Source organism: Euprymna scolopes, chromosome 9, assembly GCF_053919585.1.
Source record: "Euprymna scolopes isolate OS-2025 chromosome 9, ASM5391958v1, whole genome shotgun sequence".
In the NCBI taxonomy this organism is placed as follows: Eukaryota; Metazoa; Mollusca; class Cephalopoda; order Sepiida; family Sepiolidae; genus Euprymna; species Euprymna scolopes.
In genome coordinates, this window is record NC_136490.1 from 168,917,199 (window position 1) to 168,939,226 (window position 22,028).

Here is a 22,028-nt window from a genome sequence, read left to right on the forward strand (position 1 = left end):
AAACCCCAACAAAACAAGAAAGAAAACTAAAGTCTGTTTAATTTAAGGGGCGTTCGTTTTTTGGGGGGCAATTAAAATGAAGCAATTAATTGCTTAATTAGCAATGAAAAACCCACAACAAAACAAAACCAAACAAACCCAAGAAGAAAGAAAAACAAAAAAAAAAAAAAATGAAAAATAAAGCTAAAGTCTGTTTTTGGGTTTTCGTTTTTTGGATTCGTCCCCAAGCTGGCGCTGGGTCAGAAACCGGGGCTGTAAACTCCTGGAGGCAGTGCAATACCAGGCCAACCCGTGGAGAAGGGGGAGCAAGCTCCTAACCCTTGACCGTGGTCCAAAAATCAGTTTAATATCGTGATCCCTCCATGCGAGGGACCTATCAGATATTAAGCTGATAAGAACAGATACTACACTTTGATCTTAGCCAAAAGGCCGAGAAGCGATGCGGCCCCTAGGGGCCGCGGTCGCCAGACGACCCTCAACTGGGGCCACCGTCGTCGGGCAGTGCTTCCTGGGCTGCTAGGCACCCCCCAGCAGCGAGGTGGAACAGTCGGACAGGTGCGCGGCCAAGTGGAGTCGTCCTCCAGCAGCAGGGGCGAGCCCCCAAGCGAGTAAATCAGGATGAAAGCGAAAAAAAGGGCCCGCAAGCTAATTAACCATCCCAGGCAACGAGGCAAATGAAATGAAGCAACTAATTGCTTAATGAATGCATTAGCACAGGGGGAAAAACAAAACAAAAACAAAAACAATAACAAAAACAAACAGATAAACCCCAACAAAACAAGAAAGAAAACTAAAGTCTGTTTAATTTAAGGGGCGTTCGTTTTTTGGGGGGCAATTAAAATGAAGCAATTAATTGCTTAATTAGCAATGAAAAACCCACAACAAAACAAAACCAAACAAACCCAAGAAGAAAGAAAAACAAAAAAAAAAAAAAATGAAAAATAAAGCTAAAGTCTGTTTTTGGGTTTTCGTTTTTTGGATTCGTCCCCAAGCTGGCGCTGGGTCAGAAACCGGGGCTGTAAACTCCTGGAGGCAGTGCAATACCAGGCCAACCCGTGGAGAAGGGGGAGCAAGCTCCTAACCCTTGACCGTGGTCCAAAAATCAGTTTAATATCGTGATCCCTCCATGCGAGGGACCTATCAGATATTAAGCTGATAAGAACAGATACTACACTTTGATCTTAGCCAAAAGGCCGAGAAGCGATTGTATTTAGTCGTATCGGCCCCGGACTTGGCATTATCTACTACCAAGCCCTCATTTGGGGTCCGATACAACTTAGGCACAAAGGCCAGTAAGGGGGGTGGTGGGGAAGAAAACGGGACTTTGCTAAATCTGCTAGCTAAACTTGCGTTGAAAAGCAAGTATTTTATTTAGAAGGCCCTATACTAGACTCTATCATAACACATCCGCCTACATTCTTACCAGGACCTACTTAAAATAGACAGCTCCCCAGCTTATCGGGATGGCGGGCGACATTCGTACTGTGAAAAAGAAGAACATTTATTTACAAGAAACAAAACAAAATAATATTTACAAACTTAAGTATATATTTTTTTTTTTTTTTTTTTTTTTTTTTTTTTTTTTTTTTTTTTTTTTTTTTTTTTTTTTTTTTTTTTTTATATATAATGGGGGTGAGATGATGGGGAGGGGGGCAAACTAATAATACACCCAAAAAGAAAGAAAAAGAAAACAACTTAATAAAATGCCTATGGGGGCGGGTTAGTAAGGGGACCCTCCCTACCTAACGGCTGGTCTGTCGTATGAAACGCCCACTGTCTTCCGGTCCACTTCCCCCGGGGGGAAAGGGTGAAAGCAAGCAGGTCGTTCCCTAGGGGGGAGTGGAGGAAATAGGGACTTGTAAGAAAAATAACTTAGGGTCGGGGAAAAAACAGGGATGGATGGCGTCTTCCAAGATAATGTACGTAAGGGGTAAAAACAGGCCGAGGACAAAATAAAACTGGTGGACTTTGGGCATCTTTGGAAGCTCTCCTAGTGCCAATCTATCGAAAAAACAAAGATCTAACGGGTACAGGATCAAACTCACATTCACCCTAGTCTAGGCCCTAAATAAAGCACATGCTTTCCACTCTAGGTGGTTACTCCGCCTAACTAGCAAACCTACTTCTACCCATGATTACGGGGTAAACCCCGTATTAACATATGAGGGGCTGGGTTCCGAGTGCACGACAATCGAAACTTCAGCACCTCCAGACGAATACTACTAGGGTGGAAACACAAGCTCATACCTAGCTCCTCGTCGGATGCACAAACTAGTGTTGTGCACCCATCTCCTATCAAAGTCGATGCGGGGCAACCTTTTCCAATCACATCTGATTTTTATTTTAAGTTGGTGCTTAAAATAAAGGACCAGATCCTGATCGGAAACAGATCGCCCCTCATAGACAATGTTCAGACGTGTAACCCACGTCACTAATCTAGCTACAGCCAGTATCGCCAGAAACACCGCCCGTTTCTCCCTGATAAACGGCGGGTCCACATTGTCAACCACGTACGCCAAATCAAGTGGCACCGACCGCTCGGGGTCGATGCGAGCCGTTACCCCTTCGACATACCTCCAGAGACTCCGTACCCCGCTGCAAAGAAAGAACGCGTGTTCACGCGTCTCGTCCTCGTTCTCATCGTTGCAGCGTGGGCACGGGGGATAATAATACTCGCGATCCCTAAAATCCCTGGCAAGTCGGTCGAAGAGAGGCAACGCATCCCGGACTAGCCTCCACGTTATCGAGAACTCTGCATTATTTATGTAGCTACTGGCAGGCGCCCAACTCCAAAGCGAGAGAACTTCCCCCCTCGACAGATGTAGCCGCTCCACCAGCGGGTCGTTTGCGGTACCCTCCACTAAATCCTCATATAGCCTCCACCTAGGCCGTGCAAGGTCACTGGACCCCGGCAATGCCCTAAGGGCGGCTCGGCATTCGGTCAGGAAGCGCCCTTCCCCCGCTGGTCGACGGCGACCTTCGGCGGCGGGGTCGGTTAACAGCCGTGGGAAAGCGTGCTCCACGGCTGGTACCCAGGGTGCCTCCTCTATCAGTGTCCGACTTAGGAACGCCAGTCTTTCTGCGTTTTGATGGCTGCGCAGATCAGGCATCCCCAAGCCTCCCTCGCTAAGCTTCTGCGTACAGACCTGTCTACGGACATACGGCTTTCCTCCCTTCCAGAGCAGTCGGAAAAGGAGTCGCTCTAAAGCCTTACAGCGGTCCGCAGGCAGGGGAAGAACAGATAACCGGTAAAGGATCAGCGGAAACACGTAAGTGGCGCATGCCTCCGCACGACCCTTCAAGGACAATCTCCTTCGAATCCAAGTTCCGACAGCGGACTCGACCTTCGTCTGTACCTCCGACCAATTTCTGTCCAGCTGGAGATCCGGCCCGAACCACACACCGAGGATCTTAACCGGGCCATCAGTCCAGCCGAACGCACCTGGAAGCGAGTTTACCCCGGTCCAGGCGCTCAACCGCAGACCGACGGACTTGCTGCGATTGATTACGGCCCCTGTGACAACTTCATACTCAGCGATCGCCTCTATCACCGCTTCGATGTCGTTACGACTGGCTGCGAAAACGGTGACGTCATCAGCGTACGCGGACACCCTGGCAACTCGGCCGCCAGGTAGAGCAATGCCGCGTAGGACTGGTCTCGCCGCCTCGTCCCTTAATTTGCGAAGGAAGGGCTCCAACGCCAGGACATAGAGCAGAGGCGACAGCGGACAGCCCTGCCGCACCGACCGGGAGACCCCAAAGGACTCCGACAACCTACCGTTGACTTGCACCACCACCGCGGGGTCACGATACAGGGCGGAGATCCACTTGCGGAAGTCCGGACCAAAGCCGGCGGCCTCCACAACAGCCCTCAGGAACCCATGGTCCACCCTATCGAACGCCTTGGACTGATCTAAATTGATCAGCGCGGCTTCAGTGTCGTCTTCTAATCCCTCTATTATCGTGCGAACCAAGTGCAGATTGTTTTGAATTGTTCGACCCTTCACAGCGTAATTCTGATCCGGTTCGACCAACTCGTCGATAACGACCTGCAGACGGTTCGCAAGAATACGGGCCAAAATCTTAAAATCTGCGTTAAGCAGAGTTATGGGCCTATAATCATCTAGGTTCCCCCCTCCATGTTGGTTTCCCTTCTTCAGAAGCGTGACCACTCCTTTGGTTACCTGCCTCGGGATCGAGTCCTGGGCAAACCAGTGGTTAAACACGCCCGTCAAAAGGGGCACAAACATGGGCGACAGCCTCAAGTACAGTTCGTAGGGCAAACCATCGAGCCCCGGAGATTTGTTGTGGCCAACCTGCTTCAACGCAGTAATGACCTCACGCTCCGTAACCACCCCCTCGCAACTAGCCGCTCGGGCCGCAGTAAGGCGGGGCGAGCCAGCTAAATAGCTGCCAAACTCCTGGCCGCGGAGTCTGGGTAGTTTGGTGAAGCGCTCCTCCAAATGTTGCCGAAACCCATTGCAGATCTCCCGCGTCGATACGAGAGAACGTCCTTCCAGGTTTTTCACCTCCCGAATGTACCCATCCGAGCCGCGTCTTAAAGCGGCCCCACGCTCAACAGCGTCAACGTTCACGGCTTCGTTGGAGACTCTATTTAACCTAGCCCTAACTACTTGACCTTCATATCGCTCGCTAGCCAAGCGACTGAGGTCCCCCTTAATTAGTGCTAGATCTAGGGAATCCCCCCCTGCCACCGCCCGGGTCAATCTATCCTCTAGGTGCTTTTTGGTCCGTGCCCTAGTTAAAGCGAGGCTTTGGCTATATTGGACACAAAAATGCCTAATGGTCACCTTAAGATTAACCCACCATCTACTCCCGGTAACCGCCCCCACTAACTCCCTCTGAATTAGTGTTGTCAGCTGCTCCCGGAAGTCGACCGACTCCAACAAGGAGGCGTTCATCTTCCAGTAGCCAGCCAACCTAGGCCTATTACCTAACTTCAAACGGGCCAACACGAGTTTGTGGTCCGAATGACCTAACCAGTGGAACGTGGGACAAGATAGAAAATCTACGTCGCCCCTTCTAATTAACATCCTGTCCAAGTATGTACTTGGACTGGAGGCCGCACTAGTATGCCACGTCCACATCTCCCTCCCGGGGTGATCCAGACGGAACCTGTCGACCAGATCGCACGAGGCCATCAGGTCAGACAGGCTGCTATCACACCTGCCCTGCCCGCTAGGCCCCCCGACCTTATCTAAATTGGGGTCCAGGATGGCATTCCAGTCCCCCATTAAAACTACCCGCTCCGGACCCGAAGAGAGAAACCCCTCCACCCGCCGAAAAAAGGAAACCCTCTCGGTTTGGATGTTGGGCGCGTAAACTGCCATGATCCGGAACGCGCCGCTGCTAACGGCAACATCAACCACGACCAGCCTCCCATGAGCGTCCGCATGAACAAGTGTAACCGTCGCAGATAGGGTGCGACTTACTAGCACAGAAACCCCCCGGCTCTGGAGACTGCCATATGCTGAATAAACGTCAAAGTCGTTCACCAGCACACCACAGTCCCCAGCCCCAACAAAGTGGGTCTCCTGAATTGCAGCTATGTCTACCTCAAGGGCCATGAGGTCCCTCAGCACGCGAGAAGCCTTGCTTCGAGACCTCATGCCCCTCGCATTCAAACTAGCTAGGTTTAAGCTTGCCGCCATGTTTCCCTAACTAATAGTATTCGTCAATCAAGGGTCTGAAATCCTCGGGGGAGAGGACGTCGAAAGTCTGTCCAAGACTGCCTGTGAGCAGGACAGGCGTAAGCCGCCCGTCTTTGGCCAGACCTCCCACGTCCAGAGGGAACGTCAACTTAATGGCCCTATAAAATGAGGGGTGAACGTAAACAGGGACCCTCCCCTCACATCGCTTCTCGACCTGCTCTAAGGATGGGTGCTCCCCGTCTATAAGTTTCAACCCCGGGAATGCCGTCTTCCCCTCTTCCAACATTCTCCAGAGGGCTTTAGCTCGCCCACCCCTGTTGGGCCTGACGAATGTGATTATTTGTGGAGCGTCTGGGAAGTTCCTGGGATCGGAGATGTCCTTCCCCTCCACCATCTTTAGACTCTCCAGGATGCGCAGGTGTTTTCGCTGCGTCCCGCTCAGGTCTCCTACTGACTCATCCACCTCGCAGAGGCGGACCCCCGGCCAGAATGGACACTTTCGGGTTTTTTCCTTCCTGGGGGCCGCCTTCTCCTGGTCTTCTTTTCCTTCTTCTTCCACAACTGGAGCTATCACCTCTGGCTCCGGGGTGTTAAACAGGGGTGGGGTGGGCTGAGCGTCCTCTGGGGCGACTGATGTTGGAGGCTCAGTATTGATTTCTTCCATGGCTTCTTGCACTGGGGGAGACTTCTTGGGAGATTCTTTTGGAGCTTCTTTCCTCTCCCTCTTCTCGCTGTGTTTTCCAGCAGCCTCTCCTTCCTCCCCTTCCGATCCTGAGGAGCTCATTCGCAACTTTCTTTTCGTGGTCGCCGCCGGTGCTCTTGTTGTTTCTACAGGGGCTCCTCCTTCCTTCTTCTTGCCCCTCTTGGCGACGACCTTGCTCCAAGTTCCGCCTTCCTCCTCTGTCTGCTTTTTGCCCTCCGCTGCTGGAACAATCTGCGGTACCTCCTTCGTGCCCGATGGTTGTTGGTCTTTTCGTTGAGGGCAGAATCGGGCCACGTGTCCTGGTTTGGTGCACTGCCAACAGTATGGCCTCCTCCCCTCGACGATGACGGCCATCTGCCAGCCCTCACAAGTTAGCTGCGCCGGTATTAAGTGAAAATTTTTCCGGTCCACCTTCATATGAATTTTATATGACCCAGTTTGGATATTTCGAGGTCCTTTTGTTGGGTTGACTTCCTCGACCTCTCCAAACTGGGCCAAGGTGGCACCTATCTGGTCGGCAGTTATAAAGCAGGGCACCCCGAGCACTGTTACTCCTGCTCTCCTCTTTGATAGATACTCGGGGCGGAGCCTTAAGTTCTTCCACGTGAGGTCTCCTCCTGCTAACTTCTCTGCTTCCTCCTTTGATGGCAGGAGGAGATCCCACGTAGCGTGGTATTTACGAACCAGGTACTGTGCGGGTATCCGGAGCTCTCCTATTGCGTCGCACATCTTCTCTAGCGGCACGCCGACGAGTCCCTTTCCATTGGCGTCAAGGGTTACTAGAGAAACCGTGCGGAGTTTGATGTCCTCCAGAGCTCCGGGCACCACCATTAGCTTATTTCCACTTATGAAGTCTTTGAATCTCTCCTGCAACAGTCCCTGGTAGTAGCCTGGGGTCTTCTGGGTCACCTTTCTCCGACCCCACGCACAGTTATCCGCCGCTTTGGTCATACTGGCCTCCACTGCTGCTGCTGCTGCTGCTACCGTTCCTGCTGTTTTATCCTGTCCAGGAGGGATTGGGGAGCAATCGCTCATTGTGAGGGCTGGCCACTCGAATAGGCTAGTTGGTGTCTCGTCACCGGACACCGTCCCCCCGGGGGAGCACCCATCAACCACGATTACATCTTCCGACTTACTCCTCCTAAGTCCTACTATCTCTACTTTGCTAGGACTAACCCTGGCGGACTGGGACCTAGTCAGAGGGACTCTGGGTTTTTCCTCCTCAAGGACCCACCACTTCTTTGCCTTCTTCTCCACCCGCTCTCGGATAAAACGGGCATTTGTGTCACCTTTCGGGGTGGCGACACCCAACTCAACGCTACTGGGGGTGGCGACCCCCGCTCTCGCTCCGGACATCCGATTGGTGCTGCCTTTTGGGGCGGCAACACCCGACACGACCTCACTGGGGGTAGCGGCCCCCGCTCTCGTACCTGCCTCGACCCTACTGGGGGTGGCGACCCCCTCTCGCGATCCGGCCAACTCTGGGGCAGCGACCCCGGAAACCCTTCTCGAACTGGGGGTGCCTTGCGGGACGGCACCCCCCGGACCCTTCACGATAGCTACACCTGGGGCGTCCCCCAAGGTGGCAGGAGCAGAGGCCTGCTCCATCTATTTGGTGGCCCAAGGCCCGGCTAGACACCCGCCGATTCGGAAACCAAGGGGACCTTCGCCTAAAAAGGCACGTCGGTTTCCCTTGGCCCTGCCGGCTGCTTAAGTGCTAGCTGGACCCCGGACTATCTGTAACAAAGAAAGAAAAAACAGTTAATAGTTGCCCAGGATGGGCAATAACATATAACAAGAAACAAAAACAAGTCTTTGCGGGTCCAAATCCCCAAGAAAGGGGCTGGTCCTTGCAAGAGACAAGCAAAAAGACTCTAAGCTAATAGCTTAAGAGCTCTCAACTCGGCTTTAAGGCAGACCGCAGTAAGCACTGAGAACAGATACTACACTTTGATCTTGACCAAAAGGCCGAGAAGCGATGCGGCCCCTAGGGGCCGCGGTCGCCAGACGACCCTCAACTGGGGCCACCGTCGTCGGGCAGTGCTTCCTGGGCTGCTAGGCACCCCCCAGCAGCGAGGTGGAACAGTCGGACAGGTGCGCGGCCAAGTGGAGTCGTCCTCCAGCAGCAGGGGCGAGCCCCCAAGCGAGTAAATCAGGATGAAAGCGAAAAAAAGGGCCCGCAAGCTAATTAACCATCCCAGGCAACGAGGCAAATGAAATGAAGCAACTAATTGCTTAATGAATGCATTAGCACAGGGGGAAAAACAAAACAAAAACAAAAACAATAACAAAAACAAACAGATAAACCCCAACAAAACAAGAAAGAAAACTAAAGTCTGTTTAATTTAAGGGGCGTTCGTTTTTTGGGGGGCAATTAAAATGAAGCAATTAATTGCTTAATTAGCAATGAAAAACCCACAACAAAACAAAACCAAACAAACCCAAGAAGAAAGAAAAACAAAAAAAAAAAAAAATGAAAAATAAAGCTAAAGTCTGTTTTTGGGTTTTCGTTTTTTGGATTCGTCCCCAAGCTGGCGCTGGGTCAGAAACCGGGGCTGTAAACTCCTGGAGGCAGTGCAATACCAGGCCAACCCGTGGAGAAGGGGGAGCAAGCTCCTAACCCTTGACCGTGGTCCAAAAATCAGTTTAATATCGTGATCCCTCCATGCGAGGGACCTATCAGATATTAAGCTGATAAGAACAGATACTACACTTTGATCTTAGCCAAAAGGCCGAGAAGCGATGCGGCCCCTAGGGGCCGCGGTCGCCAGACGACCCTCAACTGGGGCCACCGTCGTCGGGCAGTGCTTCCTGGGCTGCTAGGCACCCCCCAGCAGCGAGGTGGAACAGTCGGACAGGTGCGCGGCCAAGTGGAGTCGTCCTCCAGCAGCAGGGGCGAGCCCCCAAGCGAGTAAATCAGGATGAAAGCGAAAAAAAGGGCCCGCAAGCTAATTAACCATCCCAGGCAACGAGGCAAATGAAATGAAGCAACTAATTGCTTAATGAATGCATTAGCACAGGGGGAAAAACAAAACAAAAACAAAAACAATAACAAAAACAAACAGATAAACCCCAACAAAACAAGAAAGAAAACTAAAGTCTGTTTAATTTAAGGGGCGTTCGTTTTTTGGGGGGCAATTAAAATGAAGCAATTAATTGCTTAATTAGCAATGAAAAACCCACAACAAAACAAAACCAAACAAACCCAAGAAGAAAGAAAAACAAAAAAAAAAAAAAATGAAAAATAAAGCTAAAGTCTGTTTTTGGGTTTTCGTTTTTTGGATTCGTCCCCAAGCTGGCGCTGGGTCAGAAACCGGGGCTGTAAACTCCTGGAGGCAGTGCAATACCAGGCCAACCCGTGGAGAAGGGGGAGCAAGCTCCTAACCCTTGACCGTGGTCCAAAAATCAGTTTAATATCGTGATCCCTCCATGCGAGGGACCTATCAGATATTAAGCTGATAAGAACAGATACTACACTTTGATCTTAGCCAAAAGGCCGAGAAGCGATGCGGCCCCTAGGGGCCGCGGTCGCCAGACGACCCTCAACTGGGGCCACCGTCGTCGGGCAGTGCTTCCTGGGCTGCTAGGCACCCCCCAGCAGCGAGGTGGAACAGTCGGACAGGTGCGCGGCCAAGTGGAGTCGTCCTCCAGCAGCAGGGGCGAGCCCCCAAGCGAGTAAATCAGGATGAAAGCGAAAAAAAGGGCCCGCAAGCTAATTAACCATCCCAGGCAACGAGGCAAATGAAATGAAGCAACTAATTGCTTAATGAATGCATTAGCACAGGGGGAAAAACAAAACAAAAACAAAAACAATAACAAAAACAAACAGATAAACCCCAACAAAACAAGAAAGAAAACTAAAGTCTGTTTAATTTAAGGGGCGTTCGTTTTTTGGGGGGCAATTAAAATGAAGCAATTAATTGCTTAATTAGCAATGAAAAACCCACAACAAAACAAAACCAAACAAACCCAAGAAGAAAGAAAAACAAAAAAAAAAAAAAATGAAAAATAAAGCTAAAGTCTGTTTTTGGGTTTTCGTTTTTTGGATTCGTCCCCAAGCTGGCGCTGGGTCAGAAACCGGGGCTGTAAACTCCTGGAGGCAGTGCAATACCAGGCCAACCCGTGGAGAAGGGGGAGCAAGCTCCTAACCCTTGACCGTGGTCCAAAAATCAGTTTAATATCGTGATCCCTCCATGCGAGGGACCTATCAGATATTAAGCTGATAAGAACAGATACTACACTTTGATCTTAGCCAAAAGGCCGAGAAGCGATGCGGCCCCTAGGGGCCGCGGTCGCCAGACGACCCTCAACTGGGGCCACCGTCGTCGGGCAGTGCTTCCTGGGCTGCTAGGCACCCCCCAGCAGCGAGGTGGAACAGTCGGACAGGTGCGCGGCCAAGTGGAGTCGTCCTCCAGCAGCAGGGGCGAGCCCCCAAGCGAGTAAATCAGGATGAAAGCGAAAAAAAGGGCCCGCAAGCTAATTAACCATCCCAGGCAACGAGGCAAATGAAATGAAGCAACTAATTGCTTAATGAATGCATTAGCACAGGGGGAAAAACAAAACAAAAACAAAAACAATAACAAAAACAAACAGATAAACCCCAACAAAACAAGAAAGAAAACTAAAGTCTGTTTAATTTAAGGGGCGTTCGTTTTTTGGGGGGCAATTAAAATGAAGCAATTAATTGCTTAATTAGCAATGAAAAACCCACAACAAAACAAAACCAAACAAACCCAAGAAGAAAGAAAAACAAAAAAAAAAAAAAATGAAAAATAAAGCTAAAGTCTGTTTTTGGGTTTTCGTTTTTTGGATTCGTCCCCAAGCTGGCGCTGGGTCAGAAACCGGGGCTGTAAACTCCTGGAGGCAGTGCAATACCAGGCCAACCCGTGGAGAAGGGGGAGCAAGCTCCTAACCCTTGACCGTGGTCCAAAAATCAGTTTAATATCGTGATCCCTCCATGCGAGGGACCTATCAGATATTAAGCTGATAAGAACAGATACTACACTTTGATCTTAGCCAAAAGGCCGAGAAGCGATGGTATTTAGTCGTATCGGCCCCGGACTTGGCATTATCTACTACCAAGCCCTCATTTGGGGTCCGATACAACTTAGGCACAAAGGCCAGTAAGGGGGGTGGTGGGGAAGAAAACGGGACTTTGCTAAATCTGCTAGCTAAACTTGCGTTGAAAAGCAAGTATTTTATTTAGAAGGCCCTATACTAGACTCTATCATAACACATCCGCCTACATTCTTACCAGGACCTACTTAAAATAGACAGCTCCCCAGCTTATCGGGATGGCGGGCGACATTCGTACTGTGAAAAAGAAAAACATTTATTTACAAGAAACAAAAAACAAAATAATATTTACAAACTTAAGTATATTTTTTTTTTTTTTTTTTTTTTTTTTTTTTTTTTTTTTTTTTTTTTTTTTTTTTTTATTTAATGGGGGTGAGATGATGGGGAGGGGGGCAAACTAAAATACACCCAAAAAGAAAGAAAAAGAAAACAACTTAATAAAATGCCTATGGGGGCGGGTTAGTAAGGGGACCCTCCCTACCTAACGGCTGGTCTGTCGTATGAAACGCCCACTGTCTTCCGGTCCACTTCCCCCGGGGGGAAAGGGTGAAAGCAAGCAGGTCGTTTCCTAGGGGGGAGTGGAGGAACTAGGGATTTGTAAGAAAAATAAATTAGGGTCGGGGTTAACAGGGATGGATGGCGTCTTCCAAGATAATGTACATAAGGGGTAAAAACAGGCCGAGGACAAAATAAAACTGGTGGACTTTGGGCATCTTTGGAAGCTCTCCTAGTGCCAATCTATCGAAAAAACAAAGATCTAACGGGTACAGGATCAAACTCACATTCACCCTAGTCTAGGCCCTAAATAAAGCACATGCTTTCCACTCTAGGTGGTTACTCCGCCTAACTAGCAAACCTACTTCTACCCATGATTACGGGGTAAACCCCGTATTAACATATGAGGGGCTGGGTTCCGAGTGCACGACAATCGAAACTTCAGCACCTCCAGACGAATACTACTAGGGTGGAAACACAAGCTCATACCTAGCTCCTCGTCGGATGCACAAACTAGTGTTGTGCACCCATCTCCTATCAAAGTCGATGCGGGGCAACCTTTTCCAATCACATCTGATTTTTATTTTAAGTTGGTGCTTAAAATAAAGGACCAGATCCTGATCGGAAACAGATCGCCCCTCATAGACAATGTTCAGACGTGTAACCCACGTCACTAATCTAGCTACAGCCAGTATCGCCAGAAACACCGCCCGTTTCTCCCTGATAAACGGCGGGTCCACATTGTCAACCACGTACGCCAAATCAAGTGGCACCGACCGCTCGGGGTCGATGCGAGCCGTTACCCCTTCGACATACCTCCAGAGACTCCGTACCCCGCTGCAAAGAAAGAACGCGTGTTCACGCGTCTCGTCCTCGTTCTCATCGTTGCAGCGTGGGCACGGGGGATAATAATACTCGCGATCCCTAAAATCCCTGGCAAGTCGGTCGAAGAGAGGCAACGCATCCCGGACTAGCCTCCACGTTATCGAGAACTCTGCATTATTTATGTAGCTACTGGCAGGCGCCCAACTCCAAAGCGAGAGAACTTCCCCCCTCGACAGATGTAGCCGCTCCACCAGCGGGTCGTTTGCGGTACCCTCCACTAAATCCTCATATAGCCTCCACCTAGGCCGTGCAAGGTCACTGGACCCCGGCAATGCCCTAAGGGCGGCTCGGCATTCGGTCAGGAAGCGCCCTTCCCCCGCTGGTCGACGGCGACCTTCGGCGGCGGGGTCGGTTAACAGCCGTGGGAAAGCGTGCTCCACGGCTGGTACCCAGGGTGCCTCCTCTATCAGTGTCCGACTTAGGAACGCCAGTCTTTCTGCGTTTTGATGGCTGCGCAGATCAGGCATCCCCAAGCCTCCCTCGCTAAGCTTCTGCGTACAGACCTGTCTACGGACATACGGCTTTCCTCCCTTCCAGAGCAGTCGGAAAAGGAGTCGCTCTAAAGCCTTACAGCGGTCCGCAGGCAGGGGAAGAACAGATAACCGGTAAAGGATCAACGGAAACACGTAAGTGGCGCATGCTTCCGCACGACCCTTCAAGGACAATCTCCTTCGAATCCAAGTTCCGACAGCGGACTCGACCTTCGTCTGTACCTCCGACCAATTTCTGTCCAGCTGGAGATCCGGCCCGAACCACACACCGAGGATCTTAACCGGGCCATCAGTCCAGCCGAACGCACCTGGAAGCGAGTTTACCCCGGTCCAGGCGCTCAACCGCAGACCGACGGACTTGCTGCGATTGATTACGGCCCCTGTGACAACTTCATACTCAGCGATCGCCTCTATCACCGCTTCGATGTCGTTACGACTGGCTGCGAAAACGGTGACGTCATCAGCGTACGCGGACACCCTGGCAACTCGGCCGCCAGGTAGAGCAATGCCGCGTAGGACTGGTCTCGCCGCCTCGTCCCTTAATTTGCGAAGGAAGGGCTCCAACGCCAGGACATAGAGCAGAGGCGACAGCGGACAGCCCTGCCGCACCGACCGGGAGACCCCAAAGGACTCCGACAACCTACCGTTGACTTGCACCACCACCGCGGGGTCACGATACAGGGCGGAGATCCACTTGCGGAAGTCCGGACCAAAGCCGGCGGCCTCCACAACAGCCCTCAGGAACCCATGGTCCACCCTATCGAACGCCTTGGACTGATCTAAATTGATCAGCGCGGCTTCAGTGTCGTCTTCTAATCCCTCTATTATCGTGCGAACCAAGTGCAGATTGTTTTGAATTGTTCGACCCTTCACAGCGTAATTCTGATCCGGTTCGACCAACTCGTCGATTACGACCTGCAGACGGTTCGCAAGAATACGGGCCAAAATCTTAAAATCTGCGTTAAGCAGAGTTATGGGCCTATAATCATCTAGGTTCCCCCCTCCATGTTGGTTTCCCTTCTTCAGAAGCGTGACCACTCCTTTGGTTACCTGCCTCGGGATCGAATCCTGGGCAAACCAGTGGTTAAACACGCCCGTCAAAAGGGGCACAAACATGGGCGACAGCCTCAAGTACAGTTCGTAGGGCAAACCATCGAGCCCCGGAGATTTGTTGTGGCCAACCTGCTTCAACGCAGTAATGACCTCACGCTCCGTAACCACCCCCTCGCAACTAGCCGCTCGGGCCGCAGTAAGGCGGGGCGAGCCAGCTAAATAGCTGCCAAACTCCTGGCCGCGGAGTCTGGGTAGTTTGGTGAAGCGCTCCTCCAAATGTTGCCGAAACCCATTGCAGATCTCCCGCGTCGATACGAGAGAACGTCCTTCCAGGTTTTTCACCTCCCGAATGTACCCATCCGAGCCGCGTCTTAAAGCGGCCCCACGCTCAACAGCGTCAACGTTCACGGCTTCGTTGGAGACTCTATTTAACCTAGCCCTAACTACTTGACCTTCATATCGCTCGCTAGCCAAGCGACTGAGGTCCCCCTTAATTAGTGCTAGATCTAGGGAATCCCCCCCTGCCACCGCCCGGGTCAATCTATCCTCTAGGTGCTTTTTGGTCCGTGCCCTAGTTAAAGCGAGGCTTTGGCTATATTGGACACAAAAATGCCTAATGGTCACCTTAAGATTAACCCACCATCTACTCCCGGTAACCGCCCCCACTAACTCCCTCTGAATTAGTGTTGTCAGCTGCTCCCGGAAGTCGACCGACTCCAACAAGGAGGCGTTCATCTTCCAGTAGCCAGCCAACCTAGGCCTATTACCTAACTTCAAACGGGCCAACACGAGTTTGTGGTCCGAATGACCTAACCAGTGGAACGTGGGACAAGATAGAAAATCTACGTCGCCCCTTCTAATTAACATCCTGTCCAAGTATGTGCTTGGACTGGAGGCCGCACTAGTATGCCACGTCCACATCTCCCTCCCGGGGTGATCCAGACGGAACCTGTCGACCAGATCGCACGAGGCCATCAGGTCAGACAGGCTGCTATCACACCTACCCTGCCCGCTAGGCCCCCCGACCTTATCTAAATTGGGGTCCAGGATGGCATTCCAGTCCCCCATTAAAACTACCCGCTCCGGACCCGAAGAGAGAAACCCCTCCACCCGCCGAAAAAAGGAAACCCTCTCGGTTTGGATGTTGGGCGCGTAAACTGCCATGATCCGGAACGCGCCGCTGCTAACGGCAACATCAACCACGACCAGCCTCCCATGAGCGTCCGCATGAACAAGTGTAACCGTCGCAGATAGGGTGCGACTTACTAGCACAGAAACCCCCCGGCTCTGGAGACTGCCATATGCTGAATAAACGTCAAAGTCGTTCACCAGCACACCGCAGTCCCCAGCCCCAACAAAGTGGGTCTCCTGAATTGCAGCTATGTCTACCTCAAGGGCCATGAGGTCCCTCAGCACGCGAGAAGCCTTGCTTCGAGACCTCATGCCCCTCGCATTCAAACTAGCTAGGTTTAAGCTTGCCGCCATGTTTCCCTAACTAATAGTATTCGTCAATCAAGGGTCTGAAATCCTCGGGGGAGAGGACGTCGAAAGTCTGTCCAAGACTGCCTGTGAGCAGGACAGGCGTAAGCCGCCCGTCTTTGGCCAGACCTCCCACGTCCAGAGGGAACGTCAACTTAATGGCCCTATAAAATGAGGGGTGAACGTAAACAGGGACCCTCCCCTCACATCGCTTCTCGACCTGCTCTAAGGATGGGTGCTCCCCGTCTATAAGTTTCAACCCCGGGAATGCCGTCTTCCCCTCTTCCAACATTCTCCAGAGGGCTTTAGCTCGCCCACCCCTGTTGGGCCTGACGAATGTGATTATTTGTGGAGCGTCTGGGAAGTTCCTGGGATCGGAGATGTCCTTCCCCTCCACCATCTTTAGACTCTCCAGGATGCGCAGGTGTTTTCGCTGCGTCCCGCTCAGGTCTCCTACCGCCTCATCCACCTCGCAGAGGCGGACCCCCGGCCAGAATGGACACTTTCGGGTTTTTTCCTTCCTGGGGGCCGCCTTCTCCTGGTCTTCTTTTCCTTCTTCTTCCACAACTGGAGCTATCACCTCTGGCTCCGGGGTGTTAAACAGGGGTGGGGTGGGCTGAGCGTCCTCTGGGGCGACTGATGTTGGAGGCTCAGTATTGATTTCTTCCATGGCTTCTTGCACTGGGGGAGACTTCTTGGGAGATTCTTTTGGAGCTTCTTTCCTCTCCCTCTTCTCGCTGTGTTTTCCAGCAGCCTCTCCTTCCTCCCCTTCCGATCCTGAGGAGCTCATTCGCAACTTTCTTTTCGTGGTCGCCGCCGGTGCTCTTGTTGTTTCTACAGGGGCTCCTCCTTCCTTCTTCTTGCCCCTCTTGGCGACGACCTTGCTCCAAGTTCCGCCTTCCTCCTCTGTCTGCTTTTTGCCCTCCGCTGCTGGAACAATCTGCGGTACCTCCTTCGTGCCCGATGGTTGTTGGTCTTTTCGTTGAGGGCAGAATCGGGCCACGTGTCCTGGTTTGGTACACTGCCAACAGTATGGCCTCCTCCCCTCGACGATGACGGCCATCTGCCAGCCCTCACAAGTTAGCTGCGCCGGTATTAAGTGAAAATTTTTCCGGTCCACCTTCATATGAATTTTATATGACCCAGTTTGGATATTTCGAGGTCCTTTTGTTGGGTTGACTTCCTCGACCTCTCCAAACTGGGCCAAGGTGGCACCTATCTGGTCGGCAGTGATAAAGCAGGGCACCCCGAGCACTGTTACTCCTGCTCTCCTCTTTGATAGATACTCGGGGCGGAGCCTTAAGTTCTTCCACGTGAGGTCTCCTCCTGCTAACTTCTCTGCTTCCTCCTTTGATGGCAGGAGGAGATCCCACGTAGCGTGGTATTTCCGAACCAGGTACTGTGCGGGTATCCGGAGCTCTCCTATTGCGTCGCACATCTTCTCTAGTGGCACGCCGACGAGTCCCTTTCCATTGGCGTCAAGGGTTACTAGAGAAACCGTGCGGAGTTTGATGTCCTCCAGAGCTCCGGGCACCACCATTAGCTTATTTCCACTTATGAAGTCTTTGAATCTCTCCTGCAACAGTCCCTGGTAGTAGCCTGGGGTCTTCTGGGTCACCTTTTTCCGACCCCACGCACAGTTATCCGCCGCTTTGGTCATACTGGCCTCCACTGCTGCTGCTACTGCTGCTACCGTTTCTGCTGTTTTATCCTGTCCAGGAGGGATTGGGGAGCAATCGCTCATTGTGAGGGCTGGCCACTCGAATAGGCTAATTGGTGTCTCGTCACCGGACACCGTCCCCCCGGGGGAGCACCCATCAACCACGATTACATCTTCCGACTTACTCCTCCTAAGTCCTACCACCTCTACCTTGCTGGGACTAACCCTGGCGGACTGGGACCTAGTCAGAGGGACTCTGGGTTTTTCCTCCTCAAGGACCCACCACTTCTTTGCCTTCTTCTCCACCCGCTCTCGGATAAAACGGGCATTTGTGTCACCTTTCGGGGTGGCGACACCCAACTCAACGCTACTGGGGGTGGCGACCCCCGCTCTTGCTCCGGACATCCGATTGGTGCTGCCTTTTGGGGCGGCAACACCCGACACGACCTCACTGGGGGTAGCGGCCCCCGCTCTCGTACCTGCCTCGACCCTACTGGGGGTGGCGACCCCCTCTCGCGATCCGGCCAACTCTGGGGCAGCGACCCCGGAAACCCTTCTCGAACTGGGGGTGCCTTGCGGGACGGCACCCCCCGGACCCTTCACGATAGCTACACCTGGGGCGTCCCCCAAGGTGGCAGGAGCAGAGGCCTGCTCCATCTATTTGGTGGCCCAAGGCCCGGCTAGACACCCGCCGATTCGGAAACCAAGGGGACCTTCGCCTAAAAAGGCACGTCGGTTTCCCTTGGCCCTGCCGGCTGCTTAAGTGCTAGCTGGACCCCGGACTATCTGTAACAAAGAAAGAAAAAACAGTTAATAGTTGCCCAGGATGGGCAATAACATATAACAAGAAACAAAAACAAGTCTTTGCGGGTCCAAATCCCCAAGAAGGGGCTGGTCCTTGCAGAGAGCAGAAGGAAAAAACTCTAAGCTAAAAGCTTAAGAGCTCACAACTCGACTTAAAGGCAGACCGCAGTAAGCACTGAGAACAGATACTACACTTTGATCTTAGCCAAAAGGCCGAGAAGCGATGCGGCCCCTAGGGGCCGCGGTCGCCAGACGACCCTCAACTGGGGCCACCGTCGTCGGGCAGTGCTTCCTGGGCTGCTAGGCACCCCCCAGCAGCGAGGTGGAACAGTCGGACAGGTGCGCGGCCAAGTGGAGTCGTCCTCCAGCAGCAGGGGCGAGCCCCCAAGCGAGTAAATCAGGATGAAAGCGAAAAAAAGGGCCCGCAAGCTAATTAACCATCCCAGGCAACGAGGCAAATGAAATGAAGCAACTAATTGCTTAATGAATGCATTAGCACAGGGGGAAAAACAAAACAAAAACAAAAACAATAACAAAAACAAACAGATAAACCCCAACAAAACAAGAAAGAAAACTAAAGTCTGTTTAATTTAAGGGGCGTTCGTTTTTTGGGGGGCAATTAAAATGAAGCAATTAATTGCTTAATTAGCAATGAAAAACCCACAACAAAACAAAACCAAACAAACCCAAGAAGAAAGAAAAACAAAAAAAAAAAAAAATGAAAAATAAAGCTAAAGTCTGTTTTTGGGTTTTCGTTTTTTGGATTCGTCCCCAAGCTGGCGCTGGGTCAGAAACCGGGGCTGTAAACTCCTGGAGGCAGTGCAATACCAGGCCAACCCGTGGAGAAGGGGGAGCAAGCTCCTAACCCTTGACCGTGGTCCAAAAATCAGTTTAATATCGTGATCCCTCCATGCGAGGGACCTATCAGATATTAAGCTGATAAGAACAGATACTACACTTTGATCTTAGCCAAAAGGCCGAGAAGCGATGCGGCCCCTAGGGGCCGCGGTCGCCAGACGACCCTCAACTGGGGCCACCGTCGTCGGGCAGTGCTTCCTGGGCTGCTAGGCACCCCCCAGCAGCGAGGTGGAACAGTCGGACAGGTGCGCGGCCAAGTGGAGTCGTCCTCCAGCAGCAGGGGCGAGCCCCCAAGCGAGTAAATCAGGATGAAAGCGAAAAAAAGGGCCCGCAAGCTAATTAACCATCCCAGGCAACGAGGCAAATGAAATGAAGCAACTAATTGCTTAATGAATGCATTAGCACAGGGGGAAAAACAAAACAAAAACAAAAACAATAACAAAAACAAACAGATAAACCCCAACAAAACAAGAAAGAAAACTAAAGTCTGTTTAATTTAAGGGGCGTTCGTTTTTTGGGGGGCAATTAAAATGAAGCAATTAATTGCTTAATTAGCAATGAAAAACCCACAACAAAACAAAACCAAACAAACCCAAGAAGAAAGAAAAACAAAAAAAAAAAAAAATGAAAAATAAAGCTAAAGTCTGTTTTTGGGTTTTCGTTTTTTGGATTCGTCCCCAAGCTGGCGCTGGGTCAGAAACCGGGGCTGTAAACTCCTGGAGGCAGTGCAATACCAGGCCAACCCGTGGAGAAGGGGGAGCAAGCTCCTAACCCTTGACCGTGGTCCAAAAATCAGTTTAATATCGTGATCCCTCCATGCGAGGGACCTATCAGATATTAAGCTGATAAGAACAGATACTACACTTTGATCTTAGCCAAAAGGCCGAGAAGCGATGCGGCCCCTAGGGGCCGCGGTCGCCAGACGACCCTCAACTGGGGCCACCGTCGTCGGGCAGTGCTTCCTGGGCTGCTAGGCACCCCCCAGCAGCGAGGTGGAACAGTCGGACAGGTGCGCGGCCAAGTGGAGTCGTCCTCCAGCAGCAGGGGCGAGCCCCCAAGCGAGTAAATCAGGATGAAAGCGAAAAAAAGGGCCCGCAAGCTAATTAACCATCCCAGGCAACGAGGCAAATGAAATGAAGCAACTAATTGCTTAATGAATGCATTAGCACAGGGGGAAAAACAAAACAAAAACAAAAACAATAACAAAAACAAACAGATAAACCCCAACAAAACAAGAAAGAAAACTAAAGTCTGTTTAATTTAAGGGGCGTTCGTTTTTTGGGGGGCAATTAAAATGAAGCAATTAATTGCTTAATTAGCAATGAAAAACCCACAACAAAACAAAACCAAACAAACCCAAGAAGAAAGAAAAACAAAAAAAAAAAAAAATGAAAAATAAAGCTAAAGTCTGTTTTTGGGTTTTCGTTTTTTGGATTCGTCCCCAAGCTGGCGCTGGGTCAGAAACCGGGGCTGTAAACTCCTGGAGGCAGTGCAATACCAGGCCAACCCGTGGAGAAGGGGGAGCAAGCTCCTAACCCTTGACCGTGGTCCAAAAATCAGTTTAATATCGTGATCCCTCCATGCGAGGGACCTATCAGATATTAAGCTGATAAGAACAGATACTACACTTTGATCTTAGCCAAAAGGCCGAGAAGCGATGCGGCCCCTAGGGGCCGCGGTCGCCAGACGACCCTCAACTGGGGCCACCGTCGTCGGGCAGTGCTTCCTGGGCTGCTAGGCACCCCCCAGCAGCGAGGTGGAACAGTCGGACAGGTGCGCGGCCAAGTGGAGTCGTCCTCCAGCAGCAGGGGCGAGCCCCCAAGCGAGTAAATCAGGATGAAAGCGAAAAAAAGGGCCCGCAAGCTAATTAACCATCCCAGGCAACGAGGCAAATGAAATGAAGCAACTAATTGCTTAATGAATGCATTAGCACAGGGGGAAAAACAAAACAAAAACAAAAACAATAACAAAAACAAACAGATAAACCCCAACAAAACAAGAAAGAAAACTAAAGTCTGTTTAATTTAAGGGGCGTTCGTTTTTTGGGGGGCAATTAAAATGAAGCAATTAATTGCTTAATTAGCAATGAAAAACCCACAACAAAACAAAACCAAACAAACCCAAGAAGAAAGAAAAACAAAAAAAAAAAAAAATGAAAAATAAAGCTAAAGTCTGTTTTTGGGTTTTCGTTTTTTGGATTCGTCCCCAAGCTGGCGCTGGGTCAGAAACCGGGGCTGTAAACTCCTGGAGGCAGTGCAATACCAGGCCAACCCGTGGAGAAGGGGGAGCAAGCTCCTAACCCTTGACCGTGGTCCAAAAATCAGTTTAATATCGTGATCCCTCCATGCGAGGGACCTATCAGATATTAAGCTGATAAGAACAGATACTACACTTTGATCTTAGCCAAAAGGCCGAGAAGCGATGCGGCCCCTAGGGGCCGCGGTCGCCAGACGACCCTCAACTGGGGCCACCGTCGTCGGGCAGTGCTTCCTGGGCTGCTAGGCACCCCCCAGCAGCGAGGTGGAACAGTCGGACAGGTGCGCGGCCAAGTGGAGTCGTCCTCCAGCAGCAGGGGCGAGCCCCCAAGCGAGTAAATCAGGATGAAAGCGAAAAAAAGGGCCCGCAAGCTAATTAACCATCCCAGGCAACGAGGCAAATGAAATGAAGCAACTAATTGCTTAATGAATGCATTAGCACAGGGGGAAAAACAAAACAAAAACAAAAACAATAACAAAAACAAACAGATAAACCCCAACAAAACAAGAAAGAAAACTAAAGTCTGTTTAATTTAAGGGGCGTTCGTTTTTTGGGGGGCAATTAAAATGAAGCAATTAATTGCTTAATTAGCAATG

The 22,028-nt window shown here is 51.1% G+C and overlaps 10 non-coding genes and 2 pseudogenes across 10 annotated transcripts; all 12 read right to left on the reverse strand.

Moving 5' to 3' along the window:
- Positions 1-242: 242 nt before the first annotated feature.
- On the reverse strand, positions 243-441 carry LOC145285188 (U2 spliceosomal RNA). The gene has a single exon (XR_013868996.1). It is a non-coding gene; the product is annotated as a U2 spliceosomal RNA (small nuclear RNA).
- Positions 442-1,006: 565 nt separating this feature from the next.
- Positions 1,007-1,205, reverse strand: LOC145285189 (U2 spliceosomal RNA). The gene has a single exon (XR_013868997.1). It is a non-coding gene; the product is annotated as a U2 spliceosomal RNA (small nuclear RNA).
- Positions 1,206-8,149: 6,944 nt separating this feature from the next.
- LOC145285277 (U2 spliceosomal RNA) lies at positions 8,150-8,355 on the reverse strand (annotated as a pseudogene).
- A 565-nt stretch (positions 8,356-8,920) lies between these two features.
- LOC145285190 (U2 spliceosomal RNA) lies at positions 8,921-9,119 on the reverse strand. The gene has a single exon (XR_013868998.1). It is a non-coding gene; the product is annotated as a U2 spliceosomal RNA (small nuclear RNA).
- A 565-nt stretch (positions 9,120-9,684) lies between these two features.
- On the reverse strand, positions 9,685-9,883 carry LOC145285191 (U2 spliceosomal RNA). The gene has a single exon (XR_013868999.1). It is a non-coding gene; the product is annotated as a U2 spliceosomal RNA (small nuclear RNA).
- Positions 9,884-10,448: 565 nt separating this feature from the next.
- Positions 10,449-10,647, reverse strand: LOC145285192 (U2 spliceosomal RNA). The gene has a single exon (XR_013869000.1). It is a non-coding gene; the product is annotated as a U2 spliceosomal RNA (small nuclear RNA).
- A 565-nt stretch (positions 10,648-11,212) lies between these two features.
- Positions 11,213-11,411, reverse strand: LOC145285193 (U2 spliceosomal RNA). The gene has a single exon (XR_013869001.1). It is a non-coding gene; the product is annotated as a U2 spliceosomal RNA (small nuclear RNA).
- Positions 11,412-18,400: 6,989 nt separating this feature from the next.
- Positions 18,401-18,543, reverse strand: LOC145285252 (U2 spliceosomal RNA; annotated as a pseudogene).
- A 565-nt stretch (positions 18,544-19,108) lies between these two features.
- On the reverse strand, positions 19,109-19,307 carry LOC145285194 (U2 spliceosomal RNA). Its single transcript, XR_013869002.1, has one exon. It is a non-coding gene; the product is annotated as a U2 spliceosomal RNA (small nuclear RNA).
- Positions 19,308-19,872: 565 nt separating this feature from the next.
- LOC145285195 (U2 spliceosomal RNA) lies at positions 19,873-20,071 on the reverse strand. The gene has a single exon (XR_013869003.1). It is a non-coding gene; the product is annotated as a U2 spliceosomal RNA (small nuclear RNA).
- Positions 20,072-20,636: 565 nt separating this feature from the next.
- Positions 20,637-20,835, reverse strand: LOC145285197 (U2 spliceosomal RNA). Its single transcript, XR_013869004.1, has one exon. It is a non-coding gene; the product is annotated as a U2 spliceosomal RNA (small nuclear RNA).
- A 565-nt stretch (positions 20,836-21,400) lies between these two features.
- LOC145285198 (U2 spliceosomal RNA) lies at positions 21,401-21,599 on the reverse strand. Its single transcript, XR_013869005.1, has one exon. It is a non-coding gene; the product is annotated as a U2 spliceosomal RNA (small nuclear RNA).
- Positions 21,600-22,028: the final 429 nt, after the last annotated feature.